The following is a 5,944-nucleotide window of genomic DNA, read 5'->3' on the forward strand; positions in this document are numbered from 1 at the left end:
TGAATTTAAAGCTTTCACATTTTATCCATTGCCAGGAATGTCTTGAACGAATATGTAAATGTAGTCATATTGAGCTTATTTCAAGTTGCCTCACAAATAATTTGATGCTTACTCAGGTACATGAATATTTTCCTTGAATTCAAGTGATAAAAATAACACTGCATGCAGGTGCGTTGAGTGACTTGTGTTCTAGCAATGCGAGAAGTTGGGTACAATAAACGGGTAAAGCTCTGATAGTGCAGAATGGTGTAATCTATTAAGAATAAACTATTAAATGCATAGAAGTACTTCCACGATAAAATGTTATCTTCGTGTTTTAGGAAAGTTATTGCCAGAAATTATAATATGACGAAGTTAGTTCAGCTCACAAGCTTTGTTTCATGTTGAGAGCAATAATGTTCCATTCATTAGAATGACAAACAGTCATGTATTTGCTCTGTACTTGCAGGATTCATATATGACAAGTGCCACGTCATTTGTGAGCAAGAAGAAATGTTCTCCGAGGCCATAGACTTTTCTGAAGCAGCTTGCTTGTGTTTATTAATATACTATGTTTTCAACATGGCATATCCTGATGCAGCTGCAGCATCACTCTAATTCTTGAAAAGGTAAGATTCAAGTTCATCTTATGGGCATTGATGTTTATTCTTGTTAGCAATTAAATTATTTAAGATGCGTTCGCATTTTCTTCTCAGAACTGTTACTTTAAGTTTTAAGCAAGCACTTTCTTGGTGCTCATTTTTTGATTGCAGAACTAGCCCTTGTAGTGGTATAACAGCTGAAATTTCCAGCGAAATTTTCTTTTTCTGAGAATGTCCCATGTATGACAGGTTACCAGCTACAAAAGTAGAATATGTACAGGGTGTCCCAACTATCGTGCACCAAGATTAAAGAATATGCCAATGCCACGTAACTGGACAGAACCAAGGTCATGTTGTGTGTCATCGCTTGTAGATACTGGGGTTATTTTTTGCATTCCGCCTAATTAGATAATTAGTCGTAATCATCTGAAATATAAACTCCTGGCAGAGCTTCCTGGTGCTCAATATGTGCTACATAAGTGTTTTGCCAAGCGTGAAACAAGCCCGTGAATACATGCAAAGTGCCCGAGCGGCCAGTTGGTCTGGCAATTTTATGTATTCGCAGGCTTCTTTCGCGCTCGGAAAAACAATTTTATGTAGCACGTATTGAGCACAAGAATGCTGTCGGGAGTTTCACATGTTGCCCTACAATGTTGTCATTCATACTTTTCATCTAATTATAATATTTAAGATGTTGATTACGACCAATTATCTAATTAGGTGGAATGCGAAAAAGAATATTTGCATATTTTTGAATCTTGGTGCATGATAGTTGAGGCACCCTGTATACTACGACATACTTTACATGTATGTGCAGCAGTAACCCAGCAGCTGTGATGTTGCACTGCTGAGCTCAAGGTCACAGGTTCGATCCCAGCCACGGTGGTCGTATTTCGATGGTGCCAAAATGGGCAAAAATGCTCCTGTACTTGCATATAGGTGCATGGTAAAGGTCAGGAGGTCAAAATTATTCTGACGTGCCTCATAAATTCATGGTTTTGGTGCTGTAGACCCTACAAATTTAATCAGTTCCAACTTACAAAAAGGCTGTGCAAAGCCCATGTTGTTGCTTTTTAAACTGCTGCTTGAGGGCGATTTAGTGTACGTCGCCTAGGCACCGAGCAAATAAAGCTTATAATTTGTATTGAACACTCTTAAAGAAAAGAACTAGACCATTGCTGTTTTTCTTTTTATATTACAGACAAATTTTCGACATAAATCCCGTGAAGGGGACCAAATGGAAGGGGGGCCAAAAGTCCCGAACTCCAGTTCATTCGAAGATAATGAAATTGGCACAAGCCCTTCGTGCAGACATCTGAACATGTGAGTACATTTTTTTTATGATAGCATGTCTTCTCTGCATAATGTCTAGCATTGCTAGTTGTGCATTGACAAAGTCTGAAAGCATCTCATCACAACTTTTATGTGTGGATATACCAGCAAAAAGGAGATTAATGGATAATTCTTATTGCCGACCATATGGCCAAATTGCCCAGGCAGTATAGAACAGAGGACTGATAGGGGTGACATAGAATACTTGCAAAGCTCCAACAGTAGAACTTGAAATTTTCTTTCTTCTGTGTTGTTTTTAGGACCACATTCAATAAGTGATAGAGAGACCTGATATGTAAATTACCAGTGCTGTGGATATGAAGGCCTCGCACCTCTCTTGTGCAACATTGTGGCAAAATACGCAAAGAGCACATATACTTACAGCAGTGATTAGCCAAATTACTGTCAAGGTACACATGTGCTAAGTTAGCATGTTTGCCCATCCACTCATGATACACCTGCCTGTTTGTATAACCTAGCAATTATTGCATGATAAAAAACCTGGTATAGCATTTCACAGTAGCCCAACACATACTTGCTTGCAATCTTTGTAATTGCGGAACGAAATGTGCTTTCAACAGTAGCTTCCTACAATCATGACAAGTCAAGAAGACGGGAGAGGCTCCTGCTAATAAAACATGTTGCACTTGTGATTTATTCTGTTCTGCATTTCACGAAATGTAGTTACCCTACCAATGCCACCAGCACTAAGAGCAGCAGCCCCAGCTGTTAGCAGTGAACTAACGAACAGCTCACCCTGCAAACAGATTGAATAGGATTAGGAGTTCATTGACTTTATGCAATAAAATACTCAGCCTCTCCCATATGTGTGGGTGCTCTCCATTGATCAAATATAGAGTCGATCCCGGATATATAAAATATCAAGGATATTGCGAAATAGTTCGTTATATTGATAATTTGAAATATAAACTATGCCTACCTGAACCTTTTCGAAACTTCCGCAGGTCCGTTTCCCAAGATAAAAACGGGAATTTACTGATTTGCTTGTTCAATGCTGTGTGAAACACAAAGAAGTTTACTTAATTTCTTTGATAACAATGTCGCAAGTCATACACCCTGCAATGTAGTCTGACCTGGTGATTGCAGTGCTAACCCTATAACCAAATATGGAATCAAACCAGATTGAATTATACGCAGTGTCCCTGGAGGTGTTGTGTGCCCCCTTGATAGTCACTAGTTGCTGTATTTTTTACCTGTCGCTGACAGCTTTAAAGATTAGGTTTCAAGTCCCCAAAAGTTGTTTTATGGTTGCTCGTGGGCATAGTCTGTCTTGGCTTGCCTGTCAGTTATGTGTTCCCCGTAGACCATCCTCTCAGCATTAATATCATGCGGGAGTATCGATAAACAAGTTAAGTTGAAAGTGCAACCATCATATTTGCAAATTTTTGCAAATCTGAACGTTTACTAAACTCTGCTACAACTAAAGTTTCCAACCCTTGGAATAAGACAATGCGAGCAAGGTATAGGTGTGTTCACTCACATGCATTTATTGTGAATAGAATTCTTTGGGTACTTCATGCACTTTTAGGTATTTGTCTCTGTTTCCCCAGCTTCTTGAGAAAATAAACTTCTAAATTTTCCGGTGGGCAGAACCAAACCTGCACCACAGCATGCTTCTCGTCACCTAACCTGCTTCACGTCAACTTCGGTGACTGGCTATGTGCGGCCCTTCAAAGAAAAGATCTAGCTATTGTGTCTTGGAGGCTACGCCTTTGCCGAGAGGGACACATTAACTGGTTACTAGTCTAAATAAGCAAGAACGTTTAGAGCATTAGCGGAGAAAAAAAAGTGAATAGATCAATAGGACCAGATCTACTACAATAGTAGGCAACTATACAATATACAGGCAGCTGGCATTTGCGCAATTAGATTAGGCAGGCTAAGTCTAACCATTGCGGTTTGAACAGATGCCAATAAATCATCATTAAAGTGCAACAGAGAAGCCTGGCAGTACTGTATGCTGGCAGTGGCAATACGGTGTGTTGTTACATTGCTTGCTTACTAGTTGCGTTAACGTTGACATTAATCGAGAGATGGGTTCTGCAGATCTTTTTACTTGCAGAATATTAATGCAGACATTGTGGATTGTTGTGGCACTTACGTATGTGATTCTTTGTCAGGGTAGGTCAGGTGCTGACAGAAGGGTTGCCCTGAAGAATGAAGGGGCAACGTACTCTTTTGCATGATTGTGGAATTTTTTAAATCTTGCGCTCATACTCCCATTTCTAGCGTGCATTTCTTTCCTCTCTCAGAATGAATGTGACAATGGAGTTGTGATTCTTTGAGACCTGTAAGTGATTCTTTGTGATTTGCTGAAGGACCAACTGACATATTTGACAGCTGCAAAATATTAAAGGCATTCAGCCTGGGATGATCCCTAGAAACTTTCAGACTACATTTGGTAGTAAAGCCAATTTACCTACTGAATCATGCCAGTCACGGCTAGATACTTGTTCAAAAGCATTAAGAAACTAACATATTACTGCCTAGAGTTCTTCAAACAGACCTCATTAGGCTGATACATTATGCAAATAATATAAACTAGTATTGGATAATTTCAATCTTCTACACAATCTTGATTGCTAGTTATATTTTCAGTATGTGAGTGTTTCAGATAAATTTCAAAATCGGTTCACTAACTTGTACTGTTTGCTTTCTTTCACAGCGACGCCCAGAGGGAAGGAGTGACAGCACATGTATATTTTGTCAATACAGCTGCTTTTGTGTGATCAAGCTTGCATTGTTTTCAAAAGTTCTTCACAAGAGGAGTTCATTCCTCTGTGCCCCTGACACATTACACACCAAAACATATTTCACAAAAGATGAACAAGTACTCTCAACAAAAAAAAAGTTGCGTTAAAGTGCACAGAATCTTTTCAGACCGTTCAATGCATGTGTAATGTGTGGTGGTCCGGAGACTTAAATTGATGGCTGCAATGCATCGAGAGCTGTTCATTGTAAGTGCCTTTATGAAATATCTACTATGCTGTGCTCACTACAAAAGTTCTCCCTATTTGTTTAACGAAATTGTTGAGATAAATATGTAATGTATGTTGCATAGCTGTACAACAACCACACTAGTTTCTTTTTTTTAAACATGTTTCTATATTTTATTATCAGCCCTTATGCATATATATAAGGTGAACTCTTCGCTCTAATTTCACGGAAACCATACTTCGGTGTCCGTTTTTCAGAGGTCTTGCGTATTTCATTAACGGAAATTTTGTGTGTATAAAGGATTGAACTTTTCGTAAAAGTACGGTCTCTGTAACCAATTAACGGAAGCTTTGTATTTAGATTACGGAACCTTTTATAAGAGCTTTACGGAGACCGTAGTACGGTCTCTCTGTACTTCATTAACGGAAGTTAGTTATGTAGAAGACGGAACTTTTCGTACTAGCTTTACGGAGCCCGTGGTACGGTCTCTCCGTGTATCACAGGTCTTCCGTCTTTTAAATACGGAAAACTTTCCGGCAACGCATTGCCAGCAGGTTTCTCCGTTAACTGACGAATTTTTTTTAGTGTGGTCGAACCTGTGCGCATGTGCCGCGGTGTGCGAGGGGGTGATACATTACCTTACCTCGTGCCCGCGCACCGCGCGCATTGCGACCCAGCTGCGAACGGTATGCGGAGTTACTGACGTGGCTCCGGCCACGTTCCCCAGGCTCCTAGAATTTCGACGCGTCCGAGCCTTACTGTTGCAGCTGGCGCACGCAATAATTGCATGTGTGCCGGCCACTCCGCGACTTTCTCCTCTCCCTCAGGCTCACTAGATTTCACCCCATTCCTCTTTTAACTGCCTTCTTTTCATCTACTTCGTCTTTCTCTTGCCATAATTTTCACGTTATTCCTGCATGTTATGTTCCTCGACATCTGCGGGGCGGGGCCTGCCCCGTGCGTATCTACGGCAGTAACTGCATGCCTCATTCTTTCCTTTCCTCACCCCTTCTTTCTCCCTCACCTCTACTATTTCGTTTGTTTTCTACGGCGCAACCTCGCTGACTAACCGC

At 40.5% G+C, this 5,944-nt stretch overlaps 1 long non-coding RNA gene across 1 annotated transcript; it reads left to right on the forward strand.

Annotated features, from left to right (window-relative positions):
• The first annotated feature begins 467 nt into the window (after nucleotides 1–467).
• On the forward strand, nucleotides 468–4,665 carry LOC125944498 (uncharacterized). The gene is made up of 3 exons (XR_007466240.1): nucleotides 468–608; nucleotides 1,783–1,904; nucleotides 4,600–4,665. It is a non-coding gene; the product is annotated as an uncharacterized LOC125944498 (long non-coding RNA).
• Nucleotides 4,666–5,944: the final 1,279 nt, after the last annotated feature.

Source organism: Dermacentor silvarum, chromosome 3 (genome assembly GCF_013339745.2).
Source record: "Dermacentor silvarum isolate Dsil-2018 chromosome 3, BIME_Dsil_1.4, whole genome shotgun sequence".
Lineage (NCBI taxonomy): Eukaryota > Metazoa > Arthropoda > Arachnida > Ixodida > Ixodidae > Dermacentor > Dermacentor silvarum.